Source organism: Pleurodeles waltl, chromosome 7 (genome assembly GCF_031143425.1).
Source record: "Pleurodeles waltl isolate 20211129_DDA chromosome 7, aPleWal1.hap1.20221129, whole genome shotgun sequence".
In the NCBI taxonomy this organism is placed as follows: domain Eukaryota; kingdom Metazoa; phylum Chordata; class Amphibia; order Caudata; family Salamandridae; genus Pleurodeles; species Pleurodeles waltl.
This window is the reverse complement of record NC_090446.1, coordinates 824,993,312-825,017,261: the sequence shown is the minus strand read 5'-3', so window position 1 is coordinate 825,017,261 and position 23,950 is coordinate 824,993,312.

Sequence of the window (23,950 nt, the reverse complement as noted above, 5' to 3'; positions counted from 1 at the left end):
CCAGGCAAGTAAGGCAGCAGGCAGCAGGTCAGCACATCAGAACACAGTTCTTGCAGAGCAGCCATCCAACATTGTGTCAGTCATTCAGCAGCACAGCAGTTATTCTTCCTGGCAGAGTATCCACAGGACCAGAAGTGTACTGAATTGGAAGGGTCAGAAGTCTAGTTCTCATATCTAGTGGTGCATTTGAAGTGCACAGAGGCTGCACTGTGTCCTGTGTCCAGACTCACCTCAAGGGTTAAGCAGTCCTTTGTGGGGGGGCACGACACAGCCTATTTGGGTGTAAGTGTGAGGCTGTCTCCAGCTTCTCCCTCACATCCTGCCCAGTATAGTCCGTCACAATGTGGATGGCCCATCAAGTCACATCTAAGCTCCCTTTGTGTATGGTCGTCTAGAGGGATCACACGAATCCCACCTATCACCAACCCCAGATGTGTACTGGTTACAGGCTAATGGGGCACAGGGCTAAGAACATGAAATTGATATCTTTCTAAAAGTGGCATTTCCAAAATTATAATAATTACAATGAATCATTAGTTTTTGACGTTAAAGAGGATTTATCATTACAATTACATAGCTACCACAATAACAGAGCCATCCCTTCTCAATCAGGAATTGCAGATTGTGAAATGTAATAAGGAACCCTGAATGTTATCCTAGGAGAGGGGTAGGCCTCACAGTAGTGAAAAATGAATTTGGGAATTGCTCACTACTAGGACATGTAAAACTTAAATGTATATATCTTGCCCTTTATTTACACAGCACCCTGCCCAATGGGCTACCTAGGAACACCTTAGGGATGATTTGTATGTAACAAAAGTGCAGATGGAGGCTTGGCAATGTTTAAATGACAAGATGACGTGGCAGTGTAGCACTGCATTCAAGCTGCAATGGCAGGCATGGGGCATGTTTTAAAGTGCAATTTAAGTTAGAGGCACAGGCAGTGCTGCATGCCCACTAGTAGCTTTTAATTTGCAAGCCCTGGGCACATGTAGTGCACTGTACTAGGGACTTTTAAGTAAATTCAATATGCCAATTAGGTATATGCCAATCAACCCTGTTTTAGGAAGAGAGAACTAGGACTTTAGCACTAGTTAACAGTGGTAAAGTGCTCAGAGTCATAAAGCCAATAAAAACAAATTCCGCAAAATTGGAGGCAACCAGGCAACACGTTTGGGGAAAGACCACCCCAAGGCTGACAGGCCTAACTGGCACAGTTTGGATAAACAAAGCAGAATTGTCCCCGTCTCCGCTTGTCTTCAGACCTCGAAATTATTTTCAATTCAAATTGTCTGAGAAGGTGAAGTTCAGCACGGCAAGGCAACTGGTGGTCTATGAGGAAGTGTCATCGTTGAGGAGCCACTGGATGAAACTGTGCTGAAGATTTCTACATTCAGAGTTAGCCTCTTTTTCAGAAGTCAAAAATCTCCAGCAGGACAAAACTGCAGACTGCAGCCAACAAGGGCTTCACAAGGCTGGACATCCCTTCTACAAGGAGCTACTGTACTACATTTGCTGCTGTGGAGTGAAATGTATTAGGAGCAGCAATGAGGTCAGGCCAATCAGCGATGCACCTTGGGCACATTGATTAGGAGGTAGGTCTTATTCTCTTCTTGGTTCTCAGTGTTCTTTCTATTTTGGGTTTAGCAGTTGAAGAAGACGAAGGAGGAATAAAAAAAATCATAATGGTCTTTAGAGGTGGAACAGTAGTATAGGCCAGTCACAGTCTGGCATTGCACATACATAAGTCCTATCCTCAACACTGAACACCAATGTTAGAAATTTAGATTCTGGTTGGCAGAGGTATGCACCCTGTCCAAGCAGGAATCACATTCCTAGTCAGGGCAATTCACACACACACCCTAAATTAACCAAATTAACCTGTGCTCATCCTATATCTGGGCATCCTTAGCATCACTTCCAAAGGTCCAGGACTAGAAGGGCAATAAATAGAGGGCTAGGACTCACTCAGACAGGGTCCAGATGCAGGGCAAGATGCTTGGAGCCTTTTCTGTCCTAAGGCTCTCATCAGGGGGTCAGTCAACCAACCGTTGGAGTCACTCTGGGCATCCTGGGTTCAAGTAGAAGGGCAGAGCTCAAGCAGCAGGGCAGACCCCTGGGGCTTGGATAAGGTTTTCCTCAGCAGAGCAGTACATAAATATGTAGGAATATACAAGGGCCAATTGGCAACTACACTCAGTCATGTGGCACATGAAAAGTCTGCAAGCATCATATGGCTAGGACAGAAAAATGCCAACTTTCCGAATGTGTCACTTTCAGAATTGTGACTTCAAATCCGATTTTACCATTAAAAGGAATTTCAAATTACAATTCGTCAGACAACAACAATGACTTTTTTACCTGCTCCCAATCAAATATTATCACTTAACTAATTTAATAAGGTAACCGAATGTTATCCTATGTGCAAGGTAGGCCTCACAGTAGCGATAAACAAATTTGTGAGCTTTTCACTACCCCGACATGTAAAACTTAAAAGTATATGTCCAACTATTTAATTACAATTCACCATGCCCTATTGACTGCCTAGAGCCTATGTTTGGGGTGCCATATACATTTAAATGGGGGTTTTAGGCCTGGCAAAGGGGTTATTTCACAATGCCAAGCTGGGAGTTAAGACATAAGTGACAGTTTAGCAGGTATTTTTAAATTCTCATATAATTGAAAGGAAATTTGATTTAAACGCAACACACTATTTTGCTGAAACCATTGATAAAACAAATATTAAACATGCATTCAGAGAAATGTCAGTGAATGGCAGTCATGGGGGAAGGTTTGTTTTCCATTAGTATGCTGTAAGGTATTGTAGGAGCTGGCCTGGTTTGTAGTGGGTACCTAAGGCACTTTAAATCAGGTCCAGTTATCCCTTATTACTGAAATGTAGTCAGTGTCTAGAAGCTGTAGGCAGAGCAGCCAAGGCTGAACTAGGAGACATGCAAAGCTCTTGCAATACCACTGTAGTCACACAATACTTAAATCACGAAAAACAATACTCAGTGTTACCAAAATTAAAGGTACTTTATTTTAGTGACACAAGGTCAAAAATATCCTAGAGGCTATACTCAGGAGGTAAGTATTATACATAAAATATAAACTAGTAACCAAAATCAGGTAAGTAAACAGTCATAAAATATATACTAAAATAGTGGAATGCGAATGTCGGTTTCCCATATAGGCAAGAGTAGTGTGTAGAGGGGCGCTGGGAGTGCAAGAAAACACCAAAGTAAGTAATGCACCCCAACCCAGAGCCCAGGAAAGCAGGAGTAAAGTACATCGGGTTTCGTCAGAACCCACTAGAAGTCGTGATAAAGAATTATGCAAAAACCAAGCTGCAAGACACCAATGATGGATTCCTGGACCTGAAGGCCTTCGGAGAGAGGAGACCAAGTCCAAGAACAGCTGAAGAGTCCAGGAGTAACAGGAGCACCTGCTAACCCAGATGAAGGTGCAAAAGTGGATCCTCAGGTTAGAAGAAAAAGTCAGAGATGCATTAAAGAAGACTGCTGCGGGTTCCTGCTTCTTGCAAGAGATGTCCCACATTGAGTAGAAGAATGCAGGCTGGATTTAATTGCTGGATTCTGCCAACAAGCCTTGGCTCACGCAAAAGACACTTTTGGCGGGAGAAGGCGCCACCTGGACCCAGGAGGGACCTTGGGGTCTCAACTCCGACTAAGGAGACAGAGGGGCTCTCAGCACTTCAGAGAGCCCTCAGAAGACCAGGCACCACCCACCGGAGTCCCAGGACATGGGGACAAAGGAGTTGCAATTCGCAGTCATCGCAGCACTACACAAAGAGGTCCCACGCCACTGGGGAACAACTCAGGGAGCTGAAAGTCGCAGGATAGTGTGCTGGGGCCCTTGGCTATGCTGTGCCTGAAGGATTCCTTGGAGAAGAGCTCAGAAGTCCTAGGAGCTGCAAAGCACGTGGTGCGCAGGGGTACTCTCTTGCTTGGGAAGGCAAGCTCTTACCTCCACAAAATTTGGACAGTTGGACCTTTGGACAGTCTGGGTCACTTTAGTCCACCACCTGTGTTCCAGGATCCATGCTTGTCATCAAGAGAGGAGACCCAGAGTAGTAGTCATGGCTGCAGAGAGATGCCTGCTGAAGCTGGGAAGTGACTCCGTCACTCCACCGGAGATTCCTTTGGGCCTTCTGGTGCAGGATAAAGACAGGCAGTCCTCAGAGCAAGCACAACCTGGAAACTGTTGCTGGCAGGAGCTGAAGTTACAGAGTTGCAGTAGCCTTCTTGGATACTTTGTTGCAGTTGTAGAGTTCCTGGAGCAGTTCTGCGGTTGATTCAATGGTGGAAGGTGAAGCAGAGGTTGCAGATGATTCCAGCTGGAGTCTTGCAAAACCGAATATAAGGAAACACCCAGAGGAGAGACCCTAAATAGCCCTGAGAGGGGTATTGGTCACCTAACCAGATAAGCACCTATCAGGATGGGTCTCTGATGTCACCTGCTGGTACTGGCCACTCAGATGCTCCCAGAGTTCCCTGACCATCCTGAAAACAAGATCGCAGAACCTAGAGACACTCTGGAGGAGCTCTGGGCACCACCCCAAGGGTGGTGATGGACAGGGGAGTGGTCACTTTCCTTTCCTTTGCCCAGTTTCATGCCAGAGCAGGGACTAGGGGTCCCTGAACCAGTGTAGACTGGATTATGCAAGATGGGCACTGTTTGTGCCCTTCAAAGCATTTCCAGAGACTCTGGGAGGATACCCTTCCCATGCCTATAACACCTATTTCCAAAGAGAGAGGGTATAACACTCCTCTCCTAAAGGACATGCACTGTTCTGCCTTCCTGTGATTGAGCTGAGGTGGCAGCAGCTCGGGCTGCAGTGGAAACCTCAGAGAGCTGGTTTGACAGTACTTGGGGCCCATGGTGGAGCCCCCAGGGTGCATGGAATTGGCCCCAATACCAGAATCAGATTGGGGCTCCAATGTCTCAATCTTAGACACCTTACATGGCCATATTCAGGGTTACCATTGGGAAGCTACATGTATGTATTGACCTATATGTAGTGCACACTTATAATGGCGTCCCGCACTCATGAAGTCTGGGAAATTGGTCTTGGACAATGTGGGGGCACCTCTGCTAGTGCAGGGTTGCCCTCACACACAGTAACTTTGCACCTAGCCTTCAGGACTGAAGGTTAGACATATAGGTGACATTTACGTTATCTGGTGCAGTGAAATTGGCTGTGAAATCTTGCTTGCACTATTTCACTCAGGCTGCAATGGCAGTCCTAAAGAAGTGTTTGTATGAGCTCCTTATGGGTGGCAAAAGAAATCCTGCAGCCCATAAGGATCTCCGGGAACCCCAATGCCCTGGGTACCTAGGTACCATATACTAGGGACTTATAAGGGGGGTCCTGTATGGTAATCTGGAGTGAAATAAGTCGTCACTACGCTATAGTGACAAATTTGGAAACAGAGAGAACATAAGCACTGGAGTTCTGATTAGCAGGACTCCAGTGACACAGTCAAGCATACTGACAAAACAGTAAAACACACTGACATGTAGGCCACAAACCATAAGCACTGGGGTCCTGACTAGCAGCATCCCAAAGACACAGTCAAAACACACTGACAATCAGGCTGAAATTGAGGGTCACATGCCAAGAAAGATGGTACTTTCCTACAAGTATGTAAAAAATAAGTGAGATTTTGCTTATTCATGATTTTGCAATTTGGGAAGGAAAGACTCATTTTTGGTGTTGTTCAAACAATTTCTGATTTCAGTGATGCTGAAATATGTTTTCCACATTGCAAAATCATTAGGCTCATCTCCCTTAAAATAGTTTTAAAGCTATTTGCTAATGTTCTTAGATGAACAGGCTTTCTCATCACCTCCCTAAACAATTCATGGTTCACTGGTGGCATTTGCAATCAGACACATGACCTGCTGCATTGCAAAAAAAAAAAAAAAGTTTATTATCCAGAAATATTAGATGCTAGTTTTCGACCCTCACAGTGCACTGGTGCCTGCTAATCAGACCTCAGTGCCAGTGATCTTTCCTTAAAACAAAGTATGTCTGATTGTTTGACAACTGGCACAGGACTTTAGTACCCTGTAAGTCCCTAGTAAATGGTACCCCTGGCACCTAGGGCATGGGTACTAAAGAGTGTCCCCAAGAGCTATAGCATTTTATGCCAGTCTAAGGGACCCACACACAAATTACAAAGAGCCTTCCATCACAGACTGTGGCGGTCATTACAACATTGGCGGTAAAAGCCGCATACCGCCGTGCAGAAGACCGCCAACACACCGCTGCGGCCACGGAATTCCGCCACAGCTATTATGACCCACATTTCAGAATCCACCAAAATTCAGACACCCACACACGTCCCCCACACCAAAGGTCAGGGATAAACTGGCGAAAACAAAACCTCCACTGTCACGCCAACAGAAATACGCCCACACTATCACGACACACGAATCCACGTGGCGGTCTTTCAACCGCGGTATTCCATTGGCGGTACAGACCGCTGCGCTCAAAATACACACACTCATACAAAACACTACCACATTGGACAATTTGAAATACACATACCTGATACACATACACACACCACTCCCACACACCCATTACAATATAAAACACCCACCCACATCACCCACAAACCCCTACGACCACAATTACGGAGAGAAGGCCAGGCCAGAGAGAGAGCCCCAGCAAGAACAACAACATCCACAGGCACACAACACCATCACCCACAGAACTTCCACGCACCTCACACAACACACCACTACATATCAGCACACATATCACCACACACTCCACCCCACACATCACCTACACCACCCCATGGCACGGCAAAGACACCCCAGGTTCTCAGAGGAGGAGCTCAGGGTCATGGTGGAGGAAATCATCCGGGTAGAGCCACAGCTATTCGGAGCACAGGTGCAGCACACCTCCATTGCAAGGAAGATGGAGCTATGGCGAAGAATAGTGGAAAGGGTCAACGCAGTGGGACAGCACCCAAGAAATCGGGAGGACATCAGGAAGAGATGGAACGGCCTACGGGGGAAGGTGCGTTCCGTGGTCTCAAGACACCACCTGGCGGTTCAGCGGACTGGCGGCGGACCCCCACCTCCTCCCCCACAACTAACAACATGGGAGGAGCAAGTCTTGGAGATTCTGCATCCTGAGGGCCTTACAGGAGTAGGTGGAGGGATGGACTCCGGTAAGTCAAATCTTAACTATTACAACCCCCACCCAACCCCCACCCTCACCCTCACCCCCAGCACCCCAACTCCTCACATATGTCCCAATATCACAAACCACCCATCCCAACACCAAGCTCTGCATGCAACAACAAAGCATGGACACCCATCACTAAAGCATGCCCACTGCACATACCCATACAACCCCCAAACCATCCTCACACAAGATCTCACACAGGAATGCAAGCACTGGGGTACACGGTCACCCACCCATTGCACACCATGACACACACAGATGTAATAACCATCCTTTTATACCCCTGCAGGACCCCTACCCAACGTCACCGGACAGGAGGGTCCACACATGTCCACACACCAACAGAAGAGGCCCACAGTAATGACAGCACCTCTGTCCAACTGGATCTAGATGACCAGCCCGGCCCATTGGGGACCTCGGGACAGTCGGTTCCCATCACCCAGTCACAGGCCACTACAGACCTTCCACCTTCTAGAAACACCAGCACAGCACCCACCCAGCGGGTCCATAACTCCGTCCCCAGGACACGTCAATCAGCTGTGTGTCCACCACTACAGGGAACGCAGGATAACCCACCACCCCAACAACAACAGGGACCTGGGGGCAGTGGTAGTGGGCACACGGACCAGGGGACGGAGCTCCAGGAACACAGGGGAACTGGGAGGGCTGCTGTTCCACAGGGGGCGGACAGGCCAAGGGAACCCACTCTCCACGAGGCCCTCTCTTCCATCATGGGAGCCTACCACCACTCCCAGGAGACGATGGCAACGGTACTGGCCAAGTTTCAGGAGGCCCAGCGCCTGCAGGAGGAACAGTACTTGGGGTTCAGGGAGGAACTCAGAACCATCAGCTCCACCCTGGGCACCATCGTAGGGGTGCTGAAGGAACTTGTGAACACCAGGAGGGACACTGTGGCACTACAAGGGGCCCCTGAGACTAGCATGGACGATGAACTGCCCACCACCTCCGCCGGCGCTAGTGGACAGGAGGCACCGCCACAGGACCACCACACCAGCACCCCACCCCCTGCAGAGGGAGAACCACCCTGCAAACGGTCCCTGAGATCCAGGACAAAGACAGAGTACGATGCCAAGACCGCCACCAAGAAATGAGACCACCCTGATTCTCGTCCTACTGTCCCACTTTGTCACCCTGTCCATACTGAAACTGCCCCAGCTCCACTTCCTATGCCCATATGGGCAATGCACCTGTGAGACTAATAGACTGGACTCTGCTATGGACATTCCTCCGCCATCACCCCTCACCATTTCTCTACCCCCTCCAATACTGAGCACTTAAATAAACACACTTAAAGCACAAAACAATCTGGAGTCTGTCTGTGATTTCGAAATAGTGTATTAGCAATTACAGTGACAAAATGCTCTTTCAAGTTGAATGTCAACATACCTATGTCACACAGCTCTAGTCCATGAGGAATCTAAGCAGATGTCACACAGTGGGACCCACATCTGTGAAATCATAAGGGAAAGTGACAACTCAGTGACCATACCCTGGGTGAAAACGACACACAGTAGAGAGGTAGTAGTGTCAAAGTACATGTAGTAGGCAGCTCTGTATTCTTACCTGTGTCTCACTGGAAATATTGCTGGATCACTGAGTCCCTGTTGTGCATGTCTTCTTCCCCTGCTTCCTCGTCTTCACTGTCCACAGGCTAAACAGCTGCAACAATACCGCCATCTGGACCATCCTCCTGCAGAAAAGGCACCTGTTGTCGCAAAGCCAAGTTATGAAGCATACAGCAGGCCACGATGATCTGGCACACCTTCTTTGGTGAGTAGAATAGGCATCCACCTGTCATATGGAGGCACCTTAACCTGGCCTTCATTGTAGCGTTCCTCTGCCCTTGTCCTGGGATTCCTCACTGGGGTCAGTAGCCATGACAGGTTGGGGTAACCAGAGTCACCTGCAAATGGTGAGGGACAACTGTTAGACACGCACTAACCTGGAGGGATATCCCCAGACAACCATTCCCACTGACTTGCTTCCAGGTGCTCACCTAATAGCCACACACGGTGCCTCTGGAGTTGACCCATCACATAAGAGATGCTGCTATTCCGCAGGATGTAGGCGTCATGCACTGAGCCAGGGAACTTGGCATTCACATGGGAGATGTACTGGTCTGCCAAACATACCATCTGTATATTCATCGAATGATAACTCTTCCGGTTTCTGTACACCTGTTCACTCCTGTGTGGGGGGGGGACCAAAGCCACATGTGTCCCATCAATGGCACCTATGATGTTGGGGATGTGTCCCAGGGCAAAAATAAATCACCTTTCACTGTAGGCAAATCCTCCACCTGAGGGAAAACAATGTAGCTCCGGATGTGTTTCAGCAGGGCCAATACGTTGGAAAACATAGGTTTGGACATCCCTGATGCCATGGCCACCTGCACTTGAGGGGGGATTCCTGTGGGATGGCGGATTTCTGACATCAGGTCTGGCTCCAACTGGGTACACAATTCCTGGATTGTGGCACGGTCAAGCGTGTAGGTGATAATCAAATGTCGCTCCTCCATTGTCGACAGGTCCACCAACGGTCGGTACACCGGAGGATGCCGCCATCTCCTCACATGTCCCAGCGGACGGTGCCTATGAAGGACAACAGCCATCACAGAGTCAAACAACTCAGAGGTACGTACCTACAGTTTACACAGAACACCTATCATACACAAAAGGTGGCCTGTATGTGTGGTGAGTCTAGGCCTAGGTATGAGTGACGCAGTTGGAAATGAAGCCATGTGCGCCCCTGAAATGGCGGCTGCCTGACCTGTAAAGTGGGACAATGGGATGTGAGGTAACTGCGCTGGCGTTGTACACTGTCGCGGTAGGCGGTCGAAGGCCGCGGTGCAATGCTGCATTGGTTAACATTGGACCCTATGGGTCCCAAGACCCAATGGAGATGTACGGCGGCGGTGACGGTACGCACCGCCGCGGACGTGACCGCCATTTTCTATCACTTCAATCACTCGATACCTGATCTTCGACAGGAGAGGACCTACACTGCAAGTGCTGCTGTGACCTCGGTCTGGAAGAGACAATGGCTCGAGTGTCTGGGGAAAGGACCCCTGCCTTCACCTCGGAGGAGTTGGAGAAACTCGTGGATGGGGTCCTCCCCCAGTACACGCTACTCTACGGTCCTCCAGACAAACAGGTAAGTACACTGGGAGCATGCTGTATGGGCTATGCCTGTGTGGAGAGGGCTGGATGAAAGAAGGAAGGGGGGAGAGTGCTGCGTGCATGAAAGTCGGTGAATGCATGTGCCACATGGCAAGGGTAGGGATGGGGGCCAATCACTTTGACGGGGCAGTTGGTAATAACTTCTCTTTTCCCCTGTACATTTCATGTAGGTCAGTGCCCACCAGAAGAAAGACATTTGGCGTGCCATCGCCAAGGACGTCCGGACCCTGGGGGTCTACCACAGACAGAGCACCCACTGCCAGAAAAGATGGGAGGACATTCGCCACTGGAGCAAGAAGACGGCGGAGGCTCAGCTGGGGATGGCCTCCCAATGTGGGAGGGGTGCCCATCGCACCATGACCCCCCTGATGTTAAGGATCCTGGTGGTGGCCTACCCGGAGTTGGATGGGCTCTTGAGGGCATCACAGCAGACACAAAGGGGAGAGTACACTCTCATTCTGCTGACTTTGGGGGCAGTGGAGGTGTCTGGGTGGGGGAGGAGGGCTGTGGGTTTCCCTAGGCCAGGACGAGTTCCGTAGGCAAGGCCCCTCCGTATGTCAGGCCATGTGGCACCCCAGCCCACCTCTGTAGAGTGCCAAGTACAGGTAGTCATGCCCCTGTGTCATCTATGTGTGCAGAGGTCGTCCATAGCCTTGTAGGCCATTTCCCAGAAATTGAACAGTGGAGCCCAAGAGCACGGTGAAGTGCAGGGGGGCTTCTCTGTCTGTCGTGTCCGCCAAAGGTAGCGATAATGCATGCACTCAACATGTCTTTCTTCTGTCCCCCCCCCCCTTTTTGTGGTCTCCCTGTTCTTGTGTGCATTAGCATCATCAGGCGGAGGAGCAGTGGCAACGGAGCACGAGGGAGCTGCATCCCACATGGCCCCACTACGGAGTCTGAATTCACCAGTGGGACGGAGGGTGAGAGGCGGGACAGGAGCTGACACCAGCGACACAGACTCGTCCTCTGATGGGAGCTCCCTTGTGGTGGCGGCAACATCTGTGCCCCCGCATCTACAGGTACAGTCACCACCGCCCTACCAGCACCGCCCTCCCAGCAGCCCCTCAGCCTTTGCCCCATGCCCGCTCACCCAGGAGAGTGGGCATCACCTTTGCCCCAGGCACCTCAGGCCCTGCCCATGTCACCCCTGCTGCCCTCAGTGAGGAGGCCATTGACCTCCTCAGGTCCCTCACTGTTGGGCAGTCTACCATTTTGAATGCCATCCAGGGTGTAGAGAGGCAGTTGCAACAAACCAATGCATTCCTGGTGGGCATTCATTCTGGTCAGGCAGCCCTTCACCGAGCTTTTCAGACTCTGGCCTCAGCACTGATGGCAGCCATTGTCCCCGTCTCTAGCCTCCGCCCTCCAACTTCATCAACCCCGACCCGATCCCCTCATCCTCATCCTATCCCAAGCATAACTACAGACCAACATGCACACACGTCAACACACAAGGGAAGCTCAGGCAAACATAAGCACCACACATCCCACAGGCACTCACGCAAGCATCACACACATGCAGACACACCAACATCCACTGCCTCCACTGTGTCCCCCTCCTCCTCGTCTCCCTCCTCCCTCCCAGTCTCGTCTACACTCACACCTGCATGCAGTACCTCTACAGCCACTACGTCCCTCTCCAGCACACCCACCACCACACCCCGCTCACGTGCAATCACCACCCCCACTACCATTCACACGTCCCCTCTGTCCTCTCCCAGTGTGTCTGTGACGCCCCCTCCCAAGATACACAAACGCAGGCACACACCCACCCGACAGCCATCTACCTCATGACATCCTCCAGCGCATGCACCTTCACCCAAAGTCACCAAACGTACACCTCCTGCAACCACCACCTCTTCCTCCACTCCCAAACCCCCTCCAGCTACCCGTCCCAGTGTCTCCCAAAAACTTTTCCTGTCCACCCTTGACCTCTTTCCCACACCTCCCCCACCCCGTCTGTCTCATAGGTCCCGAACTAGCACCTCAGCAACAACATCTCCAGGACCAGTGGTCCTGTAGTCACCGGAATGTGGAGTGCACCGGCCACCAGGGCAGCCAGTGTGGCACGGAGCCACAGCACAGACAGTCCCCCACCTGTGAAGCATCAGAAGTTGGCCAGTGCCCGGCAGGAGAGGGGGAAGACTCCAGCCACCAAAGCCACTCCCAGGGGTCCCGTTTGGAGTGTGGAGTCAGCTGTGACACCTTCCAAGGTGGGGAAGGGCCACAAGAAACCCGGCAAGTCTGGGAAGAGCTGCACGGCGGAGAAGACCGCCATCATCCCAGCTGCCCAGGAGGCCACCGTCAGCACCAGCCCAGCTGTCCAGGAGGCCATCACCAGCAGCAGCTGGCCAGGAGGCCACCGCCAGCACCAGCCCAGCTGCCCAGGAGGCCACCGCCAGCACAAGCCCAGCTGCCCAGGAGGCCACCGCCAGCACCAGCCCAGCTGCCCAGGAGGCCACTGCCAGCACAAGCCCAGCTGCCCAGGAGCCCACCACCAGCACCAGCCCAGCTGCCCAGGAGGCCACCACCAGCACCAGCCCAGCTTCCCAGGAGGCCACCGCCAGCACAAGCCCAGCTGGGCAATGAAGGACTGCCAGCAAAAGGCCCGTTGGGCCATGAAGGACTGCCAGCGCCAGCCCCGCTGGGACATGAAAGACTGCCAGCAGCTGAGACCCTGCAATGGAGACCGCCATCTGAGGCACTGCTGAGCAGGGCACCACCATCTGAAGCACCGCTGAACAGGGCACCGCCATCTCAAGCACCACTGAACAGGGCACCACCATCTGAAGCACCGCTGAACAGGACACCGCCATCTCAAGCACCGCTGAACAGGGCACCTCCATCTGAAGCACCGCTAGCCCATGAGCGGCAGGGGCACTGATGCAACTGAGTCCGTCACGGGGTGAATGATGCACTCTGAGCACCATGCCCCCTCCAGAACCAGTGGAAACTGACATCCACTACCTCTGTCCTTAACAGGATGAAGTACTCTGGGCACAAAGCCCCCACCCAGAACTAGCAGAGAAAGGCATTCACTACCTCAGTCCTTGGCAGGATGAAGCACTATGGGCACCATGCCCCCTCCAGAACCAGTGGAGACTGACATCCACTACCTCTGTCCTTAACAGGATGAAGCACTCTGGGCACCATACCCCCTCCAGAACCAGTGGAGACTGACATCCACTACCTCTGTCCTTAACAGGATGAAGGACTCTGGGCACAAAGCCCCCTCCAGAACCAGTGGAGAAAGGCATCCACTGCCTCAGTCCTTAACAGGATGAAGCACTCTGGGCACAAAGCCCCCTCCACAACCAGTGGAGAAAGACATCCACTACCTCAGTCCTTGGCAGGATGAAGCACTCTGGGCACCATGCCCCCTCCAGAACCAGTGGAGACTGCCATCCACTACCTCTGTCCTTAACAGGATGAAGCACTCTGGGCACCATGCCCCCTCCAGAACCAGTGGAGACTGTCATCCACTTGTGAGACTGTGGCTTTGCACTCCCCAGGATTGAACAGTGGGCAACCCACCCACTGTAGAGACTTGAGAGACTGTGGCTTTGCACTCCCCAGGATGGAACAGTGGGCAACCCACCCACTGTAGAGACTTGAGAGACTGTGGCTTTGCACTCCCCAGGATTGAACAGTGGGCAACCCACCCACTGTAGAGACTTGAGAGACTGTGGCTTTGCACTCCCCAGGATGGAACAGTGGGCAACCCACCCACTGTAGAGACTTGAGAGACTGTGGCTTTGCACTCCCCAGGATGGAACAGTGGGCAACCCACCCACTGTAGAGACTTGAGAGACTGTGGCTTTGCACTTCCCAGGATGAAACAGTGTGCAACCCACCCACAGGAGAGACTTGAGAGACTGTGGCTTTGCACTCCCCAGGATTGAGCAGTGGGCAACCCACCCACTGTAGAGACTTGAGAGACTGTGGCTTTGCACTCCCCAGGATGGAACAGTGGGCATGTGGCCCCCTCGTAGATTTGGCGTTGTGCACTCAACCGGCTGAGGTGCCCCCCCTTTCCCTCGCTCTGAGGTCCCTGTTTTCTTGCTCTCTGATGCCCCTGCAGTGTTCTCTCCGTCATGGTCGGGGATCTTGTGTGGGCCTCGCACATACCGTGTGGTCCCAGTGTTCCATGGACTATCTTAGTGCACTACCTGGACTACTAGGCTTGGTATATATTTTGTACATGGTGTATATATATATTTCTGCCTACTTGTTTTTAATATATTACAATGGTTACACTAATTTTCTATTGTCTTTGCATTCTTCCGGGGGGCTTGGGGGGTGTAACTGTGATGTATAGATTTGCATTTGTGTGTGTTGTAATGGGTGAGGGTGGGGGTGTTGCGTGTGTGTGTCCCTGTTTTTGCCCTCCCCCCACACCTGTGTCGTAGGTGCAGAACTCACCGTGGTCTCCGCCACCGGCGTTTGTGCTCCTGGTAGAGGAGCAGGAAGACTATCGCAGGGAGAATTTGGAGTTCCGGGTCCATGGTGTCCTCGTTCCTCGTGGGGTGTGTAGAGTTAAGCGTTTTCCCTTCTAAATTCCTGTTTCCGACGTGTTTTTATCCGCGGTGAATCCGGCCAGGAAAAGGTGGCGGATTTGCCTGTCATAATAGTGTGGGCGGTACATTGTCTCCCGCCTGTCTGTTGGCGTTGACCGCCGCGCTGTTTGTTTGTACCGCCGTGGCAGTCGGAGTGTTAAAGTGTTTGTCTTTGTTGGCGGTTTCCGCCACAGTTGTAATTGCAATTTTTTAACCGCCGGCCTGTTGGTGGTTTTACCGCCGCTTTAACACCGTCCGCCAATGTTGTAATGAGGGCCTGTGTGTCAGGGTGCAAACCCTGAATGAAAACACAACATGGCACACTCATTATGTGCCATGCCAAAGTCACTGCATGCATTATATGTAAGTCACCCTTAAAGAAGGCCTTAAGAGCCCGAAGGCAAGATGCATTATAATACATGTGAGAACATATCTGAATGAGCAGATATGCTCCTGTGATGTCCAGTTCTATGCCCAGACATTGCAAATGACCGGGCAGTCATCTTAAATCATGTACTGGACACAGCACAAGTGACCCAGCTACATGATGACTGCATGGAATGTAGTGGTGTTTGGTATCAAACACCTTCTCTTAATAAATCCATATTAATGCCAGTATTGGATTCATTTGGATATGCACCCAAAGGGCTCCTTAAAGGTGATCCCTGAAACCGACTCGCCTTCTATTGTACTGACTGATTGGTTTCGACCAGCCTCCCACCGCAGAAGAGTTTCTCACCCACCTGAAAGTCATAGCCTCTGCTCCCCCAGGTCAGAAACAATGCCTGCTCTGGCAGGAGGTGTTATCATCTCCACCAACAAGATGGCTAGTAAATCTGCCCACCAATGCCAGGGAATTCAAAGTCCCTACTGCCTTTGGTGTATGACCCCTGCTTCCCCCACACCTAGGAGAGGCAACCGCACACCCTGAGGACCATTTGACACCAGGCCAGGTGGGAAAATTAGCTATGCAGGAGGCGTGTTGCACTGCCCAGCTGAACACATATCTAGGGTGACCAGCCTGACATGAACATGAAATTAGAAATTCCACCACCTTGTGTGTAGTGGAATTAGAAATTCTGGGTTAGGGTAATGCCTACTCATCAAAGGAAATGGTCACCTAGGGGGTGTAGTAACCCCAGGGTAAGCAGCCTCCCCTTAACACACCACCTAAATTGAGTATTTAGGGCCCACCCCTGATCCTGGGACTTCAGATTCACTGGATTACAGAAGATCAAGGAACCAAAAGGGCTGTGAAAAGCATGAACTGAGGAGCAGCAACTGAAATGGCCTGAACCCTGCCAGCCTCCCTGCTGTCCTTGAAAATTGCAAACAAAATGACTTGTCTTGCATCTGTTCTGCCTCTAAAAGTCTGGTAAGACTGCCATCACTTCAAAAAGTAACCAGGACCTCCTGTGGAGTAGCATAGCTGCTTCCTTGCACTACAAGAGAACCATGAAAACCCTGATGACTGTCATCAGAATGACATAGGGTCTCATTTAGATCTGGGGGAGAGAAATACTCTGTCACAAATGTGACGGATATCTCATCGGCCACATTATGAATCCATTGCATCCTATAGGGATCGTAATACATCATTCGGGCTATCCGTCATGTCTGTGATGAAGTCTTCCCTCCACCCAGATCTAAATCAGGCCCATAGTCAGTAAAGATGAGTTTGACAGCAGTGCTCATGAGAAGGATTCTCCTTCCAACAGAGGGAGGGAGAGAACAGCAAACACCTCTACCCTAGAACTGTACTGGCAAGTAAGCTAATCTCCTCCAATCACAGAGAAGTACTAGAGGATCCAGACTTGGAGCTGGAGAACCTAGCCAAAAGAGCAGTCATTAAGGCCAAACTACTCGCCATAGAAAGAAAAATGGCGTAAATGGGCCTAGCACTCATAAATGGCAGCTGCAACAATACAAATAGGGAGAGAGAGGAAACGTTCAACCCCAAATTTTCCAAAGGCCTTGTTTCTAAATATATTGAGGGTGAGAATGTAATAGTTATGTTTGGATGGAGGGAACAGAGTCACTTCTGGCCTGATGGTCAAGGTATTGTGCTGTAACTCAGTAGGCTGCAGGTTCAAATCCTAGAATCACCTGGCAGTGTGTCTGTTTGGTTTTTAGTGTTTCACTGTTAAACATTATTAGTGATGGAACATTGAGGGCTTTTTCCCCTCACAATCTGTGGGTTGAATGTCATATCTAAGTCTGGACGCTGCACAGTAGTGAGTCACCTCTGGTCTAGTGGTTAAGGTCTCAGACATGCACACTAAAGATTAAGGGATCTAATCTAGGTGAGTCTGTGGTAATTTCCTGCTTTAGTTTCTTTTCAACAATAAATATTTAAGTTACACACTGAAAGTCTATCATCCATCAAGGCCTAAATAGCTCCCTCTCTCAATGTCTCACTTTCTCTCTCTCTCAGGGTTGGTTAGTTAGGAGAGATGGCTGCAGCCTGCAGCCAACCCCACCACTGATGGCCGAGCGCAATGCATAGTTGTGTGGTTACAGGGGGTTGGCCTTAGGGCCTAGTGTTTCGATTAACATATTGGCCCTCATCGCAACCCTGGTGGTCGGTGTTAAAGCAGCTGTAAAACCAGCAACAGGCCGGCGGAAAAAAATGGAATCACGACCATGGCGGAAACCGCCAACATAGACAGCCACTTTAACACTCCGACCGCCATGCCGGTAGAAACGAACACCGCGGCGGTAACCGCCAACAGATAGGAGGAAGACAAGGTTCCGCCCACTGTATTACAACACGCCTATCCGCCACCTTTTCCAGGGCGGTACCAACAACATCAAAATCATGGCAGAAACAGGACTTGGAACGGAAACCACTCACCTCTCGACACCCAACGAAGAACCAGGACGCCATGGAGCCCGAACTACAGGTCCTGCCCATGCTGGTCTACCTCCTCTTGTATCAGGAACAGCAAAGACGCCGGCAAAGACCACGGTGAGTACTGCACCTAGCACACAGGAGAGGGGGGAGGGAAAAGAGAGTGACACACACACGCAACATGCAACACCCCCACCCACAACACCAGACACACAAATACATGCAGCAACATTACATATACACCCTGTCACCCCCTGGAAGAATGCAAGGACAAAACAAAATGATTGTAACAAGTGTAATCGATTAAATATCAGATAGGCCAAACCCAAATAGCAGTATATACAAATATGTACACCAACTACACAAGTCCGGATATTAAAGAAATCATTGTAGGTGGATCAGTGTCCCAAAATGCATGCATGGGCGAAGCCCACACAAGATACTGACTTGAAATGGAGAGAACATTGCAGGGGCATCAGATGGAAAATAAACAAACACCTCAGGGGGAGAGGGAGGAGGCACCTCAGCCCTATGAACGGATGACACCACTGCTCCACAACGGGGCTCCATGCCCACTGATTGGTCCTTGCCACAGTCTCTCAAGTCTCTTCAGTGGGTGGTTTGCCCACTGCTTTATCCTGGGGAGTGCAAAGTCACAGTCTCTCAAGTCTCACAAGTGGGTGGGTTGTCCATTGCTTTCTCCTGGGGAGTGCAAAGCCACAGTCTTACAAGTCTCTCCAGTGGGTGGTTTGCCCACTACTTTATCCTGGGGAGTGTAAAGCCACAGTCTCACAACTCTCTCCAATGGGTGGCTTGCCCACTGCTTTATCCTGGGGAGTGCAAAGCCACAGTCTCTCAAGTCTCACAAGTGGGTGGTTTGCCCACTGCTTTATCCTGGGGAGTGCAAAGCCACAGTCTCTCAATTGGATAACAGTCTCCACTGGTTCTGGAGGGGGCATTGTGCCCAGAGTGCTTCATCCTGCCAAGGACTGAGGTAGTGGATGTGAATCTCCACTGGTTCTGGAGGGGGCATTGTGCCCAGAGTGCTTCATCCTGCCAAGGACTGAGGTAGTGGATGTGAGTCTCCACTGGTTCTGGAGGGGGCATTGTGCCCAGAGTTTTTCATCCTGCCAAGGACTGAGGTAGTGGAAGCTTTTCTCCACTGGTTCTGGAGGGGGCATTGTGCCCAGAGTGCTTCATCCTGCCAAGGGTTGAGTTAGTGGATGTGAATCTCCACTGGTTCTGGAGGGGGCATTGTGCCCAGAGTGCTTCATCCTGCCAAGGACTGAGGTAGTGGATGTGAATCTCCACTGGTTCTGGAGGGGGCTTTGTGCCCAGAATGCTTCACATGCAATGTGGCAGGTCCCATTCCTTCACCTGGGTGTGTGTGCCACGAGATTGCTTGGGAACAGGTAGCATGATACTCCATGGAGGCAGAGACACACTCCACCCTGCTGAGACTTCGCCTGCCACCTGCTGGTACAAACAGTGCTGAGAGTCATGCCTCATGTACGCTGGGCAGCGTCCAGGACGTCTCCTGCAGTCTCAGACGGTTGGCCAATGGGGATGATTGCCATGTCAACTGTGGTGGCACTGTCTGAGCACGTCGCGGGGCTGATGGCGGTGGTTGCGGCGGTGTCTGTGGCAGAGGTTCTGGCGGTGGTGCATGTGACTGCACCTGTTGAGGGACACAGCAGGACATCTGATGCAGTCTCGGATGGCTGCCCACTGGGGCTGATGCTGGGGATGTGGCTGAGGCAGCAGACGTGCAGGTGGCGGTGCTCGTGGCGGTGCTGGTGGCAGTGCAGGTGGCGGTGCTGGTGGCGGTGCAGGTGGCATTGCAGGTGGCGGTGTCTACCGCCGTACAGGTTGGTGTTGTGGTTGACAGAAAGGGTGACTCTGGTACCTCAGCCAGAGCCACTGCGCCCTGTCCTGACCTGCTCTTCGGCTTGTGTTCCTTCCCCACCTTCGACGTTGCTGCTGGTGCCTTACCACTGTCCCCTTTTGGCTTGGAGGAGCCCTTGCTTGCTGGTAGGTGCGGCTTCACCCTCTGGCATTTGGGCACCGTCTTCACCTTGGCAGGTGGCAGAATGGCCTGCTTCTTGGCCTCACTACTTGGCACACTGGCAGCCCTGATGGGTAACGCCCGCGATGTGACCGGACTTGCTGAGACCACTGTGTTGGAGGATTCAGTGGCTGAGGTGCTGGGCTGGGACTTGGACAGCCTGGCCCTAGGGGAAGGACAGGGGTGGAGGTGTAAGCAGTGGTCAGTTTTAGCCAGGAAAAGTTTCTTAGACATACTGGGACGGGAAGATGGAGGGGGTTTGGGAGTGGTGGAAGAGGTAGTGGTTGTAGGAGGTGTGCGTTTGCTGAATTTGGGTGAAGGTGCATGGGCCGGAAGCTGTTGTGAGGTGGATAGCTGTTGGGTGGGTGTGTGCCTGCGTTAGTGTACTTTGGGAGGAGGGCTCACAGACACACTGGGAGAGGACACAGGGGATGTGTGAATGGTATTGGGGGTGGTGAGTGCACATGAGCGGTTTGTGGTGATGGGCATGCTGGTGATGGAGGTAGTGGCTGAGGATATAGTGCATGCAGGTGTGAGTGGAGAGGGAGGATGAGGACATGGAGGATGGGGACACAGTGGAGGCAGTGGATGTTGGTGTGTCAGCATGGGGATGGTGCTTGTGTGAGTGCCGGTGGGATGTGTGATGCTTCTGTTTGCCATGTCCACTCTTGTGTGTTGATGAGTGTGCATGCTGGTCTGATGGTGTGCTTGGGATAGGCTGAGGTACAGGGGATTGGGTCTGGGTGGAGGAAGTTGTAGGGGAGAGGCTGGACACAGGGACAATGGCTGCCATCAGTGCTAAGGCCAGAGCCTGAAATGCTCTCTGTTGGGCCGCCTGGCCAGAATGAATGCCCTCCAGGTATGCATTTGTTTGCTGCAAATGCTTCTCAACACCCTGGATGGCATTCAAAATCATAGATTGCCCAACAATGAGGGATCTCAGGAGGTCAATAGCCTCCTCACTGAGGGCAGCAGGGCTGGCTCGGACAGGACCTTAGGTTCCTGGGGTGAAGGAGATGCCCACCCTCCTGGGTGAGCGGGCACGGGAAACTCAATGAGGGGCTGCTGGGAGGGTGGTGCTGGTAGGGGGGGTGGCGGCTGTACCTGTTGATGCGGTGGGCACAGAGGTGCCAGCCACCGCAAGGGAGCTCCCATCAGAGGAGGAGTCGCTGTCGCTGGTGTCCTCTCCTGTCCCCGTCGTGCAGCTCCCCTCGCCCTCCATCTCACTGGTGCCTTCAGACTCCGTTATTTCACCCTCCAGGGCCATGTGGGATGCAGCTCACTCCTGCTCTGGTGCCACTGCTCCTCTGCCAGATGATGCGAATGCACGCAAGGACAGGGTGACAAAACAAATGGGGGGGAGACAGAGGATACACATGGTCAATGCCTGCAACACTACTACCGTTGGCGGACACAACACACAGGGAGCAGCCCAATGCACTAAGCCATGCACTAACAGTGCAGGGGAGAAGTGCACATGCCCAAGGGGGACTCTGTCTAGACCCATTTCATGCACAGCAGGAACCAATGGGAGCCTGACTAGGTGTAAAGGGCAAATACCACCTTTGGGGTTGGAGTGGGAATGAGCCTGCAAATCAATGGATCTACCTTTGCACGTCTGCCCTGGCCTAAGGGAACCCACAGCCCACCACCCCCACCCAGACACCTCATCAAGCGCGCGGAGTCAGCGGAATGAGAGCGTACTCACTACCTTGTGGCTGCTGTGATGCCCTCAAGCGCCCATCCAACTCAGGATATGTCAACCTCCAGGATCTGGTATATAATGGGGGTCATGGTGCGACGGGCCCACCTTTCACGTCGGGAGGCCAACCCCAGCTGGGCTTCCAGCCACCCATCCAACTCAGGATATGCCAACCTCCAGGATCTGGTATATAATGGGGGTCATGGTGCGACGGACACCCCTTCCACGTTGGGAGGCCATCCCGAGCTGGGCCTCCGCCATCTTCTTGCTCCAGCGGCGCAGGTCCTCCCATCTTTTCCGGCAGTGGGTGCTCCGTCTGTAGTAGACCCCCAGGGTCCGCACTCCCTTGGCGATGGCACACCAAATACCCTTCTTCTGGTGGGCGCAGACCTAGAGGAAAAGTGAAGTTAGAATGGATGTTACTCTCCCATACAGTACTCAAACATTGCCCACAAACCTCCCACCCTGGCCCAGACATGCATACACACACCACCCTCACATGATGGCCTGTCCCCCCCTTTCCCTTCCATCCATGACACTCCATACAATCATGTGCCATCCACCATGCACACAGCTGAATCACCTGTTTGTCTGGAGGACGGTACAGTTGCTTGTACTTGGGGAGGACTCCATCCACCAGTTTCTCCAACTCCTCTGAAGTGAAGGCAGGGGCCCTTTCCCCAGACACTGTAGCCATTGTCGCTTCCAGACACAGACCACAGCAGCACTTGCAGTGTAGGTCCTCTCCTGTAGAAGGTCAGGTATCAAGTGAGGGAATTGATGGAAAATGGCGGTCACATCTGCGGCGGTGCGTAACTTCACTGCCGGCGTACATCGCCATTGGCTCCTGGAGCCCATAGGGCCCAATGATAATCAATGCTGAATTACGCTGCGGTCTTCGCCCGCCTACTGCGACGGTGTACAACGCCAGAACAGTTACCTAATTTCCCCTTGTCCCACCTTACAGGTCAGGCAGCAGCCTTTTCAGGGGTCCACATGGCAGGCCAAATAACTGTGTCACACCTATTTAGGCCATGAATACGGACAGACAAAGGCACATAGAGAAAATGCAATGTTTTTGCTAAACAGCCTTGTGAAACCTAAGTGTTGTATGACCCTCTGCTCACCGTTCTCCTCCGTAGGGCTCGTCCTCTGGGGCAGGTGATGAGATGGTGGCATCCTCCGGTGTACAGACCCCTGGTGGACCTGTCGACAATGGAAGACAGACACATAATTATCACTTACAGACTTGATTGTGCAACAATCCAGGAACTGTGGGGGTCATTCTGACCTCGGCGGTAAAAGTCGCTTACCGCCGGCCAGAAGGACGCCATAACACCGCCGCAGCCGCGGTAAATCACCACGGTCATTCTGACCCGCAACTGGCAAACCGCCAAAAACCCGACATCCACAAAAGTCGGCCACACCAAAGGTCAGCAGGAAACTGGCGATGACCAAACCTCCACCGTCACGCCAACAGAAATACGCCCATACCATTCCGACCCACAAATCCCTGCAGCGGTCTTTCAACCGCGGTATTCCATTGGCGGTACACACCGCCGCGGTCAAAATACACACACCTTTACAAAACACTACCACATTGGATAATTCAAAATACACACACCTGAGACACATACACACACCACTCCCACACACCCAATTAAATATAAAACACACACCCACATCACCCACAAACCCTTACGACCACAATTGCGAGTGAAGGACAGAGAGAGAGAGCACAGCATAGAGTAGACCATCACACAGAGGCAAATCACAACATCACCCACACAATTTCCACGCACAAAACACCATACACCACCACACTCACCACACTCTACAACACATACACCACCCCTCACCTCATCCACACCACCCCATGGCTCCCCAAAGCCACCCCAGGTTCTCTGACGCAGAACTCAGGGTCATGGTGGAGGAAATAGTTTGTGTAGAGCCCCATCTCTTCGGGGCACAGGTGCAGCACACCACCATTGCCAGGAAGATGGAGCTATGGAGCAGAATAGTGGACAGGGTCAACGCAGTGGGACAGCATCCACGCAATCGGGACGACATCAGGAAGCGGTGGAACGACCTACGGGGGAAGGTGCGTTCCATGGTATCAAGGCACAACATTGCGGTGCAGAAGACTGGCGGCGGACCCCCACCTACTCCCCCAGAATTCACAGCATGGGAGGAGGAAGTCTTGCACATCCTGCATCCTGAGGGCCTCGCAGGAGTAGGCGGAGGAATGGACTCTGGTAAGTCAAATCTTCACTACTTCATTCCCCCCACCCCACCTGCATGCCAAATCATACCCCCACCCCCATCACACCAACTCCTTGCAAATGGCTCAC